Below are 19209 nucleotides of genomic sequence, written 5' to 3' on the forward strand. Positions count from 1 at the left end.
TTGAGTAACGTGTTGTGGATCGACGAAGCTCATTTCACGCTCCGAGGGTCTGTCAACGCCCACAACTGCAGAATTTGGGCTTCCGAAAATCCTAGAACTGCCGTGGAAACTCCATTGCACGATGAGAAAGTCACGGAATGAGTTGGATTTACCACATCTATCGTTATCGGGCCTTTTTTCTTAGAGGAAATGCGTGATTCTAGTTTTATAACTGTTACCGTGACGTGTGAGAGGTACGCCGATATGTTACAGAATCGCATCATCCCCAGCCTGGCTGATAAACACCTGCTGGAACGTACGGTTTTTATGCAGGATGGTGCTCTACCCCATATTGCTAGACGCGTGAAAGATCTCTTGTTGCCTGCCGCAGTGGCCGAGCGGTTCTAGGCGCTACAGTCTGGAACCACGCGACCGCTACGGTCGCAGGTTCGAATCCTGCCTCGGGCATGGATGTGTGTGGTGTCCTTAGGTTAGTTAGGTTTAAGTAGTTCTAAGTTCTAGGGGACTGATGACCTCAGAAGTTAAGTCCCATAGTGCTCAGAGCCATTTTTTTTTTTTTTTTGAAAGATCTCTTGCGCGCGTCGTTTGGTGATGACCGTGTGCTCAGCCGCCACTTTCGTCATGCTTGGCCTCCCAGGTCCCCAGACATCAGTCCGAGCGATTATTGGCTTTGGGGTTACCTGAAGTCGCAAGTGTATCGTGATCGACCAACATCTCTAGGGATGCTGAAAGACAACATCCTACGCCAATGCCTCACCATAGCTCCGGACATGCTTTACAGTGCTGTTCACATTATTGCTCGACTACAGCTGATGTTGAGGAATGATGGTGGACATATTGAGCATTTCCTATAAAGAACATCATCTTTGCTTTGTCTTACTTTGTTATGCTAATTATTGCTATTCTGTACAGATGAAGCGCCATATGTCGGACATTTTTTTAACTTTTGTATTTTTTGTTTCTAATAAAACCCCATGTCATTCCAAGCATATGTGTCAATTTGTATCTCTGTATCTACATTATTCCGTGATTTATTCAGTTTTCAAATTTATACTGACTTTTTGTTCACCCGGTACTAATCAAGTTACATGCATGTAATTTATACCAATTTGGGTTTACACTAATAGCTATCTGAAGACACACCGATCGACAAAATAGGATGAACTGTTTAGATTTTGGAAATTCGTTGCTGGGTGTTACTTGTATAATTTATCGTCAGATGCTAAACTTTAAACTAACAAAGATGTTGAAAATCTGACTACACCATCAGAATCGCCGTGCAAATAATGGTAATGTACATGTTTCTTTTTGAGGTATCGTAATTCCTCTAGCTACTATCAATTTCTACATGAACTGTGAAATGTCTCCCATTAAGGTTTCACACAGTCCTCCACCTTTGGAACTCCCGGCATGTCTCCTTCATCGACACAGCGTCACCACGGAACTTCCAGCCACACGGCCGACGGACCCTGGCTAACGTTCGGCACCACGTGATCGCCGACGAGCCGCGGCCGGCCCGCCGATCGGCCCCAGCGTGGCCACGCCAACTCCGAACTTAGAATATTTTCAGGACGCCACAACTCGCCCGTTACCTCACAACACTGAGTTGTGATAGGTGTACGGTTCATGAAGAATAAACTGACTCACAAGTAGACAAAGAATAATGCACTCTTTATTACGAGAAGCGCAACGTGGGACATAAAACATCTGAAAGAAGCATAATTAAGGTACTGCCTGTCTTTCACCAGCTACAAAAAGAGATAACACCTGGCAAGTAACTCCGTTGAAATCCGCAAACCCTGGCTAGTCTGCAGTTCGGCGTTTGAGCTGCTGCGCGGTGGACGCTACTGCGAGCAGTGCTCACGCTCCGACAGGTGAGCCGCCGTGCGCGCCCGGGCGAACCCCCGGAGGGTGTGCTTAGCTCAGTGAATGAGCGCGTCCCTCTGGGCGCGGCCAAAGCAAGCCCGTAGCGTATGCTAAATGATTCCTTGTGCTCTGCTGGATCGACCGCAAAGCGCAGCCGGAGCTAAGCCCAGAGGGTAAGCGAATGCTGGCTGGCAGTCGTCGAGATGGGTTTAAACAGGCAGGGAGGTGGATACCCGCGCAGAGCACGTCGCTTATTTGCAGCTCCGCCGTCGTTGAGGCGCGCTCTGCCGGGCGGCGAGGCTGGTAAGTAAAGCTGCGTTCACAGTGGCACCGACAACACCAAAGGCTGCCCGATAAAATCGACCTACAGCTCGGTCACAGGTCGTCCGTTCCCCTTCGTCAGTTTTTGGCGGTATGAAAAAGGTTATATTATAATACACTACTGGCCATTAAAATTGCTGCACCAAGAAGAAATGCAGATGATAAACGGGTATTCATTGGACAAATATATTATACTAGAACTGACATGTGATTACATTTTTACGCAATTTGGGTGCATAGATCATGAGAAATCAGTACCCAGAACAACCACCTCTGGCCGTAATAACGGCCTTGATACGCCTGGGCATTGAGTCAAACAGAGCTTGGTTGGCGTGTACAGGTACAGCTGCCCATGAAGCTTCAACACTCGTCAAGAGTAGTGACTGGCGCATTGTGACGAGCCAGTTGCTCGGACACCATTGACCAGACGTTTTCAATTGGTCAGAGATCTGGAGAATGTGGTGGCCAGGGCAGCAGTCGAACAGTCGAACATTTTCTGTATCCAGAAAGGCCAGTACAGGACCTGCAACATGCGGTCGTGCATTATCCAGCTGAAATGTAGGGTTTCGCAGCTTCAAAAATGGCTCGGAGCACTATGGGACTTAACATCTGTGGTCATTAGACTAGAACTTAGAACTACTTAAACCTAACTAACCTAAGGACATCACACACATCCATGCCCGAGGCAGGATACGAACCTGCGACGTAGCGGTCACGCGGTTCCAGACAGAAGCGCCTAGAACCGCACGGCCACAACGGCCGGCGGTTTCGCAGGGATCGAATGAAGGGTAGAGCCACGGGTAATAACAGATTTGAAATGTAACGTCTACTGTTCAAAGTGCCGTCAATGCGAACAAGATGTGACCGAGACGTGTAATGAATGGCACCCCATACCATCACGCCGGGTGATACGCCAGTATGGCGATGACGAAACACACTTCCAATGTGCGTTCACTGCGATGTCGCCAAACACGGATGCGACTATCATAATGCTGTAAACAGAACCTGGATTCATCCGAAAAAATGTTGTTTTGCCATTCGTGCACCCAGGTTCGTCGTTGAGCACACCATCGCAGGCGCTCCTGTCTGTGATGCAGCGTGAAGGGTAACCGCAGACATGGTCACCGAGCTGATAGTACATGCTGCTGCAAACGTCGTCGAACTGTTCGTCCAGATGGTTGTTGTATTGCAAACGTCCTCATCTGATGACTCAGGAATTGAGGCATGGCTGCAAGATCCGTTACAGCCATGAGGATAAGTTGCCTGTCATCTCGACTGCTAATGATACGAGGCCGTTGGGATCCAGCACGGCGTTCCGTATTACCCTCCTGAACCCACCGATTCCATATTCTGCTAACAGTCATTGGATCTCGACCAACGCGAGCAGCAATGTCGCGATACGATAAACCGCAATCGCGAGAGGCTACAATCCGACCTTTATCAAAGTCGGAAACGTGATGGTACGCATTTCTCCTCCTTACACGAGGCATCACAAGAACGTCTCACCAGGCAACGATGGTCAACTGCTGTTTGTGTACGAGAAATCTGTTGGAAACTTTTTCGATGTCAGCACGTTGTAGGTGTCGCCACCGGTACCCACCTTGTGTGAATGCTCTGAAAAGCTAATAATTTGCATATCACACCATCTTCTTCCTGTCGGTTAAATTTCGCGTCTGTTGCTCGTCATCTACGTGGTATAGCAATTTTAATGGCCATTAGTGTACTTTCCATCAAAGTGATTTGAATCTGCGATAACTTGCTTCGGCAGGGTGGATGCCACGATGCAGCTGTGGTTGGAGTTCTGCTTTGCAACTGTTGCTATTAAACATACACCGAGTGCTTCTAAATGAGCTACATCTGCCTCTAAAAGAACGTCCCAGATACACTCTTCCCTTAGTTATTGAAATAATCAGAGAAGTTTCACGAATATATTGAGAAACGGCCTAATACACTGAGATGACAAAAGAAGTTGGCAAATACTGTACACACATCCCTCGGTCACTGAAATAATTAGACAAGATTTACGAATATATTCAGAAACATTGTAACCTCCACACAAAAAAATGTAAATGAACCGTGAGCCAAGCGTAACCTCCCACAAAAATAATAATTAAATGAATTTTTAAAGTATTGTAACCTCTGAACAAAATTATTTTTAATGTAACCTCTGAACAAAATTGGCTCCCATTTGTAATCTGTGTGCAGAAATGCATTCGCATTTAATGTTCCCACAAAATTCTTTTCTCATTTAATGTTGAGTTCGAAACAGAAAAATTCCTAAACACCAAAATAATAAAAAAGATTAGTAACCTGGTAAATTTTATGAGGACAGCAGCGCTGCCCTTCGGCCCTGTATTCTGAATTAAAAAAAGCAAAAATTCTTACCTCAATAAAAATTGCGAATATATATCTACATCTACATCTACATTGATACTCCGCAAGCCACCCAACGGTGTGTGGCGGAGGGCACTTTACGTGCCACTGTCATTACCTCCCTTTCCTGTTCCAGTCGCGTATGGTTCGCGGGAAGAACGACTGTCTGAAAGCCTCCGTGCGCGCTCTAATCTCTCTAATTTTACATTCGTGATCTCCTCGGGAAGTATAAGTAGGGGGAAGCAATATATTCGATACCTCATCCAGAAACGCACCCTCTCGAAACCTGGCGAGCAAGCTACACCGCGATGCAGAGCGCCTCTCTTGCAGAGTCTGCCACTTGAGTTTATTAAACATCTCCGTAACGCTATCACGGTTACCAAATAACCCAGTGACGAAACGCGCCGCTCTTCTTTGTATCTTCTCTATCTCCTCCGTCAACCCGACCTGGTACGGATCCCACACTGATGAGCAATACTCAAGTATAGGTCGAACGAGTGTTTTGTAAGCCACCTCCTTTGTTGATGGACTACATTTTCTAAGCACTCTCCCAATGAATCTCAACCTGGTACCCGCCTTACCAACAATTAGTTTTATATGATCATTCCACTTCAAATCGTTCCGTACGCATACTCCCAGATATTTTACAGAAGTAACTGCTACCAGTATTTGTTCCGCTATCATATAATCATACAATAAAGGATCCTTCTTTCTATGTATTCGCAATACATTACATTTGTCTATGTTAAGGGTCAGTTGCCACTCCCTGCACCAAGTGCCTATCCGCTGCAGATCTTCCTGTATTTCGCTACAATTTTCTAATGCAGCAACTTCTCTGTATACTACAGCATCATCCGCGAAAAGCCGCATGGAACTTCCGACACTATCTACTAAGTCATTTATATATATTGTGAAAAGCAATGGTCCCATAACACTCCCCTGTGGCACGCCAGAGGTTACTTTAACGTCTGTAGACGTCTCTCCATTGATAACAACTTGCTGTGTTCTGTTTGCCAAAAACTCCTCAATCCAGCCACACAGCTGGTCTGATATTCCGTAGGCTCTTACTTTGCTTATCAGGCGACAGTGCGGAACTGTATCGAACGCCTTCCGGAAGTCAAGAAAAATAGCATCTACCTGGGAGCCTGTATCTAATATTTTCTGGGTCTCATGAACAAATAAGGCGTGTTGGGTCTCACACGATCGCTGTTTCCGGAATCCATGTTGATTCCTACATAGTAGATTCTGGGTTTCCAGAAATGACATGATACGCGAGCAAAAAACATGTTCTAAAATTCTACAAGAGATCGACGTAAGAGATATAGGTCTATAGTTTTGCGCATCTGCTCGACGACCCTTCTTGAAGACTGGGACTATCTGTGCTCTTTTCCAATCATTTGGAACCCTCCGTTCCTCTAGAGAGTTGCGGTACACGGCTGTTAGAAGGGGGGCAAGTTCTTATGTAGAAATTTTTGGGCACAGCTTCGTGCAATGCTGGCGTATATATATATTTTTTTATTGTTGGAACGAATGATCATGCATTGGAAATATTCTTTAAATTGAAATGAATGCTTTTCTTTAAAAAATTACTTTATATTATGAAAATTATTATTGCAGCATTTTTGAAAGAAGTTAATAGCAGTTAATATACATTACAAGATATGCGCAAGGCTGCTTCTTTACCTTCTACAATAATACTCATCCTCCAGAGTCCCGACCAGAGCAGACTGCCGACACGCGCGGGCACGCGCCGACCACTGCATACAACAGCTTACTAGCACGGACTAATGCCGACTGAAGACTACTACGGACTGACTACTACTGCTTACTGACGCCGACTCGCGCCGACTAGCACGGACTGACTACTACTGCCGACACGCGCAGACTAGAGACAAGCAACAACTAACGACATACTGCTCTCTGGTCAGAGATTCTGCCACGCCTCGCCCATCGCCGGCAACACATACGTCTTACATAACCCTCCACTGGGGTTTGGGGGGGGGGGGGGGGGCAAAAATTTGGCAGCGATGGTGAGTCAATTGGACTTGCCATGAGCAACAAATTTTTCTTAATTCACTAAGTTTACAATCACAGAATATATACATATATATAAGTGCAGAACATGAAATAAAATAAAGTGCACATGCACTGAGTACAGAACATATCAAGCAAAGACAAAATGTGTACACAATGAGTACAAAACATATTAACAAATGACAAAAGTGCATACGCTCTGTAGTACTGAACATATCAGGAAATCACAAATGTATACGCAATGAATACGAATCATATTAACAAATGACAAAAGTGCACACGCACTGTGGTTCAGAACAATCAGGAAATCACAAAGTATACGGAATGAGTACACATCATATTAACAGATGACATAAAGTGCACACGCACTGTAGAAGTCTTAAACATTTTTACATAACATATCATGGATTGAAATAAAGTGCACACGCACTGTAAAAGTCTTTAGCATTTTTACATAACATATCATGGACTGAAATAAAGTGCACACGCACTGTATATGTCATTATCATTTTACAAGAACTAGGAAAGGAATGGGAAGGATTGCATCATGGTTGTTGCACATTAGGTTGCACGCAGCTGCACTGAAAGTCCATATCTTTCTACAGAAGCACAACACCAAATGAGACAATCTGAAGTTCTTTTCCTTGAAGTATTAATCAGTGTAGCCAAGACACTGAAATGTCGTAGTAATATTCCATGTTATCATTTTGGTAGTACATTAGGTACACCAAACAGTGGGACCATAATAACATCTCCATCGCTCAAGGTGGTGGACAGCATGTCGTGTCAACACCACGTTCTTGTAAGGTACACCAACGTAGAATTAGTGCAAAAACCAAATATAGTGCTCCATGAGCATGAGGATAGACAGGACAAACGGAAATTGCAGTAATTCCTGGTAGTTAGGTCAGAAGGTGATGGACATTAAATCTTATGCCAGTCATCATTGATAATTACACTAGTTGATTAACTGATTTTTAAGTAATTCGAGGCACTTATCGCCCAGTTACTGAACATTTCTGTACCATGTATGAAGTATTACAGAATAATGTTCATAAGTTATCTGTTTACAGAGAACATTGGCACTCATTGGCCAGATACAAATCATCAGAAGCCATCATTCAAAACAGGAGCTAATTCATATATATAGCATGAAAGTGACATAATATAAATTTTAAGTATAAGAAACAGTGTCATTCGTTGGTCAGCTAGTATTGATTATTACAAAACATTTTTCATCCTTCAAGTGACATCTGACATATTTAAAAATAATTATTGGCACTCTTTGGCCAGTTACTTAACATATAGCAAGTATTGAATAGTACAAAACATTTTTCATCATTCAAGTGACAAATGACATATTTAAAATAATTATTGGCACTCATTGGCCAGTTACAAAGTATTCATATAGTTTTACAAAACATTATTCAGTATTATTCAGAAGTCATCATTCAAAACAAGAGTTAATTATTGGAATAGCATTAATGCATAAGTCATCATTCAGTATTACTCGGAATTCATCATTCAAGTGACATAGGACATATTTAACATGTAACACACTGTAACTATTACTCAAAGTCTGTGATTAGGAAAGCATCATTCAGTATTACTCAGAATTCATCATTCAAGTGACATAGGACATATTTAACATGTAACCCACTGTAACCATTACTCAAGGTCTGTGATTAGAAAAACATCATTCAGTATTACTCAGAATTCATCATTCAAGTGACATACTACTCAGAACTGATCATTCCAGTGACATAGGACATATTGAAAATGTAACATACTGTAACTATTATTCAAGGTCTGTGACTATAAAACATTATTCAGTATTACTCAGAATTCTCTTAAACTGGTAGCATTATTTGGGACTGGTAATATATATATATATATATATATTTTTTTTGTGCTAGCAATGCATTGCGTTGGGACGATAATTAATTACTGGGGCATAGCAATATTTGCTTTTGAGTTATTGCTGCAAATGAAGATGTGTAACGTCATTCGTCATGAGTCAGCTGTAGCATGGTTATGAAACAAATAGAGTATATGTGATCACATTTATGAATGACACAGGTTTAATGACCAACTGCTTATAGCACATTAATTTCATGAATAATTTCTCCTGCAAAAAATACAAATTTGATTATTAAACTGGAAGAGGAAACGCATATTATGCTGAAAAGTAGTGAGCTTCGAATTAACAGGTAGTGAAATGTGTATAAAATATATATGTTCTCTAGCTGTCCTTTCCAAAACCTTCAGTCATCATACCATGCGACATAAGACATACTGTCAAGACGAACTGCAACAAATACTTAAATAACTACATAGCATAAATACATAAACTTCAACATTATCCTCATCTGCAAAGAAAAACTTCATTATCATTACTATTATCACCTGCAAAGAAAAACTTCATTATCCATGTCACCATAATTCCATTATTATCATCACCTGTAAAGAAAAACTTCATTATCCATATTAGCATATTCTTCATCATTATTCATCACCATTCATTCATTATTTGCAAAAGAGTTACTTCATTATTCATTATACAACTATTCATAGTATAGAGTTCCTTATTTCCAACATATTTCATCACTAAAACCAAGATGTGTAGTTCTGTCTGACAGCCTGCATCAATCGCCTCGTATTCTGAAAGAAAAAATTAGTTAAGACTGCTATCATACGATGTGTATAGTATATTCTTATTAATGCTTGTTAATTCTGATCCATTTACTCTTGTGACGATTGCATCTTCTTTCGTTCATTGCGAAGGTGAAATTCCCATTTCTGTTTAATTTATTTCTTTTACACGTTATTTCTTTCTGAAAATGATGAACAAAGATTAAAGTCTTGCATTTAAATCATATACCCATTAAATAAAAGCTGGTTTATAGTAACATAATTGAGCATACAGCATAGCATGACAGAAAACGTAATATGTCAAAAACATAGACAGTGTTCAGAGGCAAAAATGTATGCAGTGTATCACAATGTAGCAGCAGCAAAAAAAAAAAAAAAAAAAAAAAAAAAAAAAAAAAAAATGTAAAATAGTCACGATGTTGAGCTATCATAAGGCAAATGTCAAAGTCAACTAGTGTTTGTTATACCTTAAAGATTACATAGTGCATACAAACAAAACAGTAAAACAATCATACATACATAAAAAATGCAAAATGTGCACGATCTGATGTGTAACGACAAGAAGAGCGACCTGCTAACCTTACCTTGCCGGGCACTTACCAAGAAAGAATACGATAATCATCAGTAAGTAGTCACATAAATATAATTGCATAAGTGGTCATAAAAAGTGTAAGTTTATCTGGAAAAATATACACGGTCTGATGTGTAACGATAAGAAAAGCGACCTGCTAACCTTACCTTGCCGGGCACTTGCCAAGAAAAAATACGATAATCATCAGTAAGTAGTCACATAAATATAATTGCATAAGTGGTCATAAAAAAATTAAGAAATGGCATTACAGTGTGATAAATCAAAAAATATATTCATTCAATAAAAGGTTTGACATTGGAGACGTGGTGATTCCCTTTGGTTTTTCTGGTTCTCAAAGTTTCGATGTGTACTACATTGGGGTGAGGAATGCTGCGAATTCGATATGGACCTGCGTAGAGAAGCTCAAACTTACTACATCTACTTTTACCTCTGTTGGATAAATAATGTGTGCGTACTAATATCTTCTGTCCAATGTGAAAGTCACGCGTATACAAACCTGTTTTTGCTGTCTTCTCCGGCGCTCTGCGGCACGTTTGATGTTGTTCAGCGCAATGTCAATTATTTCATGGTGTCGTAGTCGACGAGATGTAGGAAAGGTTACTAATTCTTTAATTTTGTTAGGTGGTTCAACATTTTTCGGTATAACAGACGGAGATAGCATAGTAGATTCATTTGGTATGGAATTAATTACATCCTGGAATGAGAGTATGTGTGTGTCCCAATCAATATGTTTTTATGGCAGTATATTCTACATAGTTTACCAATTTCTTTCATTAATCGTTCGCAAGGGTTCGAAGAAGCATGGTACCTGGATATATAGATCGGAGAAATATTTCCAGCTCGTAACATACGTGTCCATATAGCAGATCGAAACTGTGGACCATTGTCGGACCATTGTCGGAAATTACTTTCAATACATGCCCTACATGAAATAGAAAATGTTTTACAAATGCTTTCGATACAGTTTTAGCAGTAGCTTTGTGTAACGGAGTGAAGGTGACAAATTTTGAAGTGAGTTCAACAGCGAGAAAGATGTAGCAAAAACCTCTATTAGTTCTGGGAATCGGACCAAAAATGTCTACAGCGGCCATGTGTCTCAATTTAACAGGTACAATGGGATGTAATGGAGGAATATGTGAAGTCGTATCTGACTTAGCTTTCTGGCAGATTTTACATGACGCTAAAACTCGTCGAATAAGTTTCTCCATGTTGGTAAAATAACAGTTCTGTCTCAGTATAAGAAAACATTTTCTGGCTCCGTAATGTGCGTAACTTAAATGAGTATACCAGATTAATTTGTTAACAAGTTCGTCAGGAATGCATAACAACCAATTGTTGCTGTCAGGGTGAGAGCGGCGAAACAGAATATTATTGCGTACAGTGTAATGGTTTCTAATGGTAACATTATTCCTATCTTGCCAAAGGCGTTTAATTTCTTTCCACACGTTGTCTTTATTCTGCTCTTGTGCTATGTCTTGTAATGACGACGAAATGAAATTTTCAAATGCAACTTGTTGAATGTACATGACGCTGAAATTTACTTTGCAGAAGTTGGTTGCGATGTCTTGCTCACTGTTGCTGAGAGAACGGGATAGTGCGTCTGCTACAATATTTTGTGTGCCGGGAATGTGAACAATAGTAAAATTAAATTCTTGTAAATAAAGTTTCCATCTGCTTAATCTGTCGTGTGTAAATTTAGCGGAGAGTAAAAACTGCATCGCTCTATGATCTGTGTAAACCGTGGTATGTCTTCCATAAAGAAAATGCCGAAATCTCGTAAATGCCCATACAACACATAATGTTTCAAGTTCTGTAACAGAATAATTGCGTTCAGCAGGTGACAGAATGCGACTCGCAAAGGCTATGTTTTTAATTACTGTGGTCCCATCTTTTTCAATCTCCTGAAAAATGTGTACGCCTAAAGCGGTGTTAGAACTGTCTGTGGCAATGGAAAAATTTCTACTAAGATCTGTATGCGATAAAAGTGGTGTATTCAACAAGGCATGTTTCAGATTGACTAATTCTGACTATCGGTTTTTCATGTAAAAGTATGTCTCAGATGTCGTCAAAAGTAATAAAATTTTCGTGTACAAGATTCTCTGTGTCAAAAGTATTGCTTGCGTTGCTGGAAGATGCAACCTGTACTGTATCTAGTCAAATTCTATCTGACGTGCTATTATTTTCGGGAGGATGCTGTGGTATTTCGACTATTTGTACTGTTCTGTTATTTCTTCCTGACGTATTACGTTCGGGATGATATCTACTGTCTGGCTCATTCATGATAATATGCTGTTGCGGATGATTTTGCTACTGATAACACCAACTGTTATTAAATGTACGCTGAAAATTGTGCTCATTATTTTTATGTCTGTGATGATAGTCATTTCTATACGGTGCATTGCGCTAGGAATTGAAATGATGTGTTTTCTGTACGTAGTTTTTTCCTTGTTGCTGTGCGTTACTATTTGTTGGGGCTGACGCTGTACGTGCAGGCGGCGAAACATTAAAGCTTGGTTGACCTTGTACATTACATTGTTGGTTGGGTATGCTAACCGGTTGGTTTTGCTGCTATTGCGGTGAAAAACCTCTATTGTTACCAAAATGCGTTTGCGACTACTGAAAATTTTGTACATACTGATGATTAAAATTTTTTTCTGATATTAACATTACGCTGGTAGTTCTTATCACTTCGGGAACGTATAATGATAAAATTGTCACTTTCAGTAGAACTTGTCGTATCAGTTTTTTTAGTCATTCTTAATCCATAGATAGGGCGATAGTTGAAGAGCTGTTCTGATAGATATAAAGGATAGTAGAAGAGAAGGCAGCAGTGCAGAAAACTAAAGATGAAATAGCACTACTACGGCTCGGGGCCCTGTGCACGCTACGGCACATATTCATCGAAGCGTAATGAATCCCCTGAGGTCAATTACGCGCTGCAAATAAATTTTAGTTTTTGCGTTACAGGCAATGCCGTTGAAAATTCAGAAGCAAATTGCTGTATCAAGTCCAAAGCTAATTTCTGCATTACACGCAATGGCGATGAAAGTACAAAAATAAATCGACGTATCCAGTTCAAAGCGTGTACCTGTGCTCTGTCATTTTAAATTCCTTAGATTTTCTTACGGATAAAAATTGCTCATAATCAACGTTATCGTCTCTGAATGTGTGAACAGGTTCAGGATTGTATGAGAATCTATTTGTCTGTGATTGTTCGGAATTTAAGTCACGTACTCTCTGTAAATTACATAAATTATACTGGCTGTGTGAGTGTGACAAATGTTCGGAATGTGCCGTATGCTGTGACGTGTTATTGACTAAAGCATTTTTTAACTCTGTCACTTCTTGCTGTAGAGCTGACAATTTTCTACATAATGTATTATTGGACGAATCTATCTCACTGATCGTCTGCTGTAAATTTTGGAATTCAGGTGTTTGATTAAACGAAACGAAACTGGTGACGTATCGTCTGATTTGGTGTCTTTATTACTTTCAATAACGTCAATACGACTGGCCAATTCATCATATTTTTCAGTCAGTATTTTTACCTGATCATAGTTTTTAGTGTCACAAGCATTAATTTGTTTTTGTATTTTACGTGTGGTTTCGTTCAATTTTTTAACGTCTGCTTTGATGGCATCGGGATCCTGAATTAGCTCTAATTGTTCAAGACTGTCGGTCACTATCTGAAAGTCTACTGTGTGTGTATCTGTTTTTGATTTAAGATCGGAAATTTCATCACGCAATTCGGTGTTCAACTGTTTGATAGCATAAATTTCGTCTGATACGGTAGCAATATTGTTGTCTACGTATGATTTTGCTTTCGTAAACAATTTGCGTTTATATTCCTGTCTCTGTGCGGTAATTGTTTCCATAACTTGTCGTTTTACTTTATTTTGTTCCTGTAGGAATTTACGGTAACGCGTTTCACTGTTTTGTAGGTGATGATTAAAACGTTCGTCAATTTGACTGTTCTGTTGGTCGAATTTCGCGTCTACTTTTGCATCCAGTGTGCGCGAAAGTTCTGCTGTCATTAATTTAAACTCGTCGCGTAACTGTGTGGCGTACTCAGAGCATTGTTTAGCGACTGCACTAATTTCGCCTCTAAGTAATTTAGTTGTATCTGCATGTCTATTATTTAATTCTTGTGCCACAGATCTAATTTCTTCACTACTTTTCGTAGCACAAGCCTTAATTTCCTCACGTAATTGTTCTTTAGTATCATGACATTGCGCGGCAACGGCTGTAATCTGTTCACTAAGCTGTCTGGAATTGTTGTCTAATTTTTCATTAAGGTTGTCTTGTTTTTCATTAAGTCGTTTGTAATTGTTGTCTAGTTTTTCATTAATTTCAATAAGTTGTTTGTGATTGTAGTCTTGTTCTTTTTTCTGTTGTATGGAATTTTCATTAAGTTGTTGTTTGAAATTTTCACTAAATTGTACCAATAATGCCATAACTTGCTCCATGCCAATATTAGCTACTGTATTCTCTGTGCTGTGTGATGGTGTATGTGCATTTATCACGTTTTCTGTAACCATTTGGTCATTCTGTAATTCTTGGAAAGGTTTGCCAATCGAATGTGCACTGTTGGTCACTAAATCGGAATTAAATAAATCTCACGTATTCTGGTTACACTGTTCATTTTCATTAGAAAAATTTGTCTGTTCATTACGTAAATTTTGCAAATCGGGGGTGTCGAACTTGGCAGCGTTCATTGTAACAGAACGTGCCGCGTCATCAATTGTCGTTAAATTAACAGAGGACACAATTGAATTTATTTGTTCATCATTGGGATCAAAATCATTACTAGTGGTCAGTACGCACTGATTGTCTGTAAATGGACGATTGTCATCATTACACTGAGTGTCGCAAATGTTATCGGACAAATTATTCGAGTCGGCTATTTCGCTCGTTGCACATCGCGATGTACTGTTAACAGTTTTTCGCGGCATTTTTTACAAAAATCAAAATTAAGCACAAATGAAACAAGGACAATGCAAAATGCAACAAACACAATTACAAGAAAGAGCAACAAACTGCCGATGATCTGTGGAAGAAAGAGTGACAAATTAATAAATGCGTTGCGCCAGATGCAAACCACATTTAAGTAAATAAGAGCAGATATATGGCTACTTCTCAGAAGATTCACAAAGAAATACGATCCTGGCCGGATGTCGCCAAGTGTAACCTCCCCACACAAAAAAATAAAATAATTATTATGGAGCCAAGTGTAACCTCTCTACGAAATATTAATTAAATGAATTTTTAAAGTATTGTAACCTCTGAACAAAATTATTTTTAATGTAACCTCTGAACAAAATTGACTCCCATTTATAATCTGTGTGCAGAAATGCATTCGCATTTAATGTTCCCACAAAATTCTTTTCTCATTTAATGTTAAGTTCGAAACAGAAAAATTCCTAAGCACCAAAATAATAAAAATGATTAGTAACCTGGTAAATTTTATGAGGACAGCAGCGCTGCCCTTCGGCCCTGCATTCTGAATAAAAAAAAGCAAAAATTCTTACCTCAATAAAAATTGCTAACATATATCTGCTCTTATGTAGAAATTTTTGGGCACAGCTTCGTGCAATGCTGGCGAATATATATTTTTTTTTTATTGTTGGAACGAATGATCATGCATTGGAAATATTCTTTAAATTGAAATGAATGCTTTTCTTTAAAAAATTACTTTATATTATGAAAATTATTATTGCAGCATTTTTGAAAGAAGTTAATAGCAGTTAATATACATTACAAGATATGCGCAAGGCTGCTTCTTTACCTTCTACAATAATACTCATCCTCCAGAGTCCCGACCAGAGCAGACTGCCGACACGCGCGGGCACGCGCCGACCACTGCATACGACAGCTTACTAGCACGGACTAATGCCGACTGAAGACTACTACGGACTGACTACTACTGCTTACTGACGCCGACTCGCGCCGACTAGCACGGACTGACTACTACTGCCGACACGCGCAGACTAGAGACAAGCAACAACTAACGACATACTGCTCTCTGGTCAGAGATTCTGCCACGCCTCGCCCATCGCCGGCAACACATACGTCTTACAACGTCCTAATACACTGAGGTGACAAAAGTCATGGGATACCTCTCAGTATCGTGTCGGACCTGCTTTTGTCCGTCGGAATGCAGCAATAGTCGTCCATAATTGTGAATGTGTTCCCGTTGCACGATTTTGTGCACACACTGACCTCTCAACTGTCCCATAAATGTTCGATGAGATTTGTGTCGGGCGATTGAGGTGGTCAAATCATTCTCTCGAACTGTCCAAAATGTTGAAACCAATCGCGAATGATTGTGCCCCCGTGACATAGATATTCGCGAACATAAAGTCTGTAAAAGCAAATGGTCTCCTGAGTACAAATGACAGCTTCACCGGTGCAACGCCCTTTTATACTTTGTGTACGCGATACTATTGCCATCTGTATATGTGAATATCGCCATCCCATGAGCTTTGTCTATTCAGTGTGCATACTTGATATAATTCATGCTGACACTGAGAAGGAAGATTACAAGCAGTATGCACAATTTCAAATAAACGAAAACGGACTCATTTGTATCAGCCTTCAATGACTCTCATTCAGCATGTGTGCGAAAGACAAACATAGATATTAGAGTAAGTAATCTGAACAGTGGAAACACGTACACCGCATTTGCAAAACCACCTCAAATAACGTCTCTGCCTCGTGATGACTGGGTGTTGTGTGATGTCCTTAGGTTAGTTAGGTTTAAGTAGTTCTAAGTTCTAGGGGACTGATGACCATAGATGTTAAGTCCCATAGTGCTCAGAGCCATTTGAACAATTTTTGAAGCTCAAATAACGGAATCACCACCCTGTTGGCATAAAAACGCAAGTAAGTAGTAGTAATATAAGGAGCGATCAAAAATTTTCCGTTCGAAGGCCGTATGCTAATCAGGCAAAACCTGTGTGAGCACTGAGGCAATCGTCCCACCTGCCTCAAGAAGTCCGTATCTGCTTTCTGCACGTCGTCGTCCGACAGTCACCGTCGACCCTTTTTCAAGGGACCGATGCCGTGATAATTGCATGAGGAGAGATCAGGACTACAGCGCGCGTTCTGGAGTGTGACGTATCTTTCCTTTACAACATTTGCGACACATGGAAGTGCGTTATCATGAAACAGCAGCACCCAGCACGGAACCTGGCGCAACATTCCTCAACGGTGGTTTTAGACAATACTGCCCCATAAATATTCTTCATTCTCCAATGGAGCGGTTTTTTTTTTTTTTTTTTTTTTGCTTTGGCGGCCAAGAAAAGGTTAACAACAAATTGGTCCTGCTTGGACGCATTTGGTAATCACGTCGCCATAGTTCACGTTTCCTCACTTATCACATGTACGTCGGGAACATATGAATGCCAGACTAATCACTTATCTACCTGCCGGTGCTTATACAGGGTGGTTCATTGATCGTGACCGGGCCAAATAACTCACGAAGTAAGCGTCAAACGAAAAAACTACATAGGACGAAACTTGTCTAGCTTGAAAGGGGAAACCAGATGGCACTATGGTTGGCCCGCTAGATGGCACTGCCATAGGTCAAACGGATATCAACTGCCATTTTTTAAATAGGAACTCTCAATTTATTACATATTCGTGTAGTACGTAAAGAAATATGAAGGTTTTAGTTAGACCATTGTTTTCGCTTTGTGATACATGGTGCTGTAATATTCACAAACCGATGGCTCACAATTTTAGACGAACAATTGGTAACAAGTAGGTTTTTTAAATTAAAATACAGAACATAGGTACGTTTGAACATTTTATTTCGGTTCTTCCAATGTGATACATGTACCTTTGTGAACTTATCATTACTGAGACCGCATGCTGTTGCAGAGTGATTACCTGGAAATACCTCATTAATGCAATAAATAGTCAAAATGATGTCCGTCAACCTCAAAGCATTTGGCAATACGTGTAACGACATTCCTCTCAACAGCGAGTAGTTCGCCTTCCGTAATGTTCGCACATGCATTGAGAATGCGCTGACGCGCATGTTGTCAGGCGTTGTCGGTGGATCACGATAGCAAATATCCTTCAACTTTCCCCACAGAAAGAAATCAGGGCCATGGTATGGTGCTTCGACACCCAATCCACCTGTCATGAAATATGCTATTCAGTACCGCTTCAACCGCACGCGAGCTATGTGCCGGACATCTATCATGTCGGAACTACATCGCCATTCTGTCATGCAGTGAAACATCTTGTAGTAACATCGGTAGAACATTACGTAGAAAATCAGCATACATTGCACCATTTAGAATGCCATCGATAAAATGGGGGCCAATTATCCTTCCTCCCATAATGCCGCACTATACATTAACCCGCCAAGGTCGCTGATGTTACACTTGTCGCAGTCATCGTGGATTTCCCGTTGCCCAATAGTGCATATTATGCCGGTTTACGTCATCGCTGTTGGTGAATGACGCTTCGTCGCTAAATAGAACGCGTGCAAAATATCTGTCATCTTCCCGTAATTTCTTTTGTGCGCAATGGCAGAACTGTATACGATGTGCAACGTCGTCGCCATACAATTCCTGGTGCATAGAAATATGGTACGGGTGCAGTCGATGTTGATGTAGCATTCTCAGCACCGACGTTTTTGAGATTCCCGATTCTCTAGCAATTTGTCTGCTACTGATGTGCGGATTAGCCACGACAGTAGCTAAAACACCTACTTGGGCATCATCATTTGTTGTAGGTCGTGGTTGACGTTTCACATGTGGTTGAACACTTTCTGTTTCCTTAAATAACGTAACTATCCGGCGAACGGTCCGGACACTTGGGTGATGTCGCCCAGGATACCGAGCAGCATACATAGCACACGTCCGTTGGGCATTTTGATCACAATAACCATACATCAACACGATCTCGACCTTTTCCGCAATTGGTAAACGGTCCATTTTAACACGGGTAATGTATCACGAAGCAAATACCGTCCGCACTGGCGGAATGTTACGTGATACCTCGTACTTATGTGTTTGTGACTATTACAGCGCCATCTATCACAAAGCGAAAAAAGTGGTCCAACTAAAACATTCATATTTCCTTACGTACTACACGAATATGTAATAAAAAAATTGGGGTTCCTATTTTTAAAAAAGGCAGTTGATATCCGTTTGACCTATGGCAGCGCCTTCTAGGGGGCCAACCATAGCGCCATCTGGTTTTTCCCTTCAAGCTAGACGAGTTTCGTTCTTTGTAGTTTTTTCGTTTGATGCTTATTTCGTGGGATATTTGGCCTTGTCACTATCAATGGACCACCCAGTATACCTGCATTGGAATGAATCAACGTTGCATGTACGTTGCATCAACGCCCTCAAACG

The sequence above is a fragment of the Schistocerca americana genome, chromosome 7 (genome assembly GCF_021461395.2).
Source record: "Schistocerca americana isolate TAMUIC-IGC-003095 chromosome 7, iqSchAmer2.1, whole genome shotgun sequence".
Classification (NCBI taxonomy): domain Eukaryota; kingdom Metazoa; phylum Arthropoda; class Insecta; order Orthoptera; family Acrididae; genus Schistocerca; species Schistocerca americana.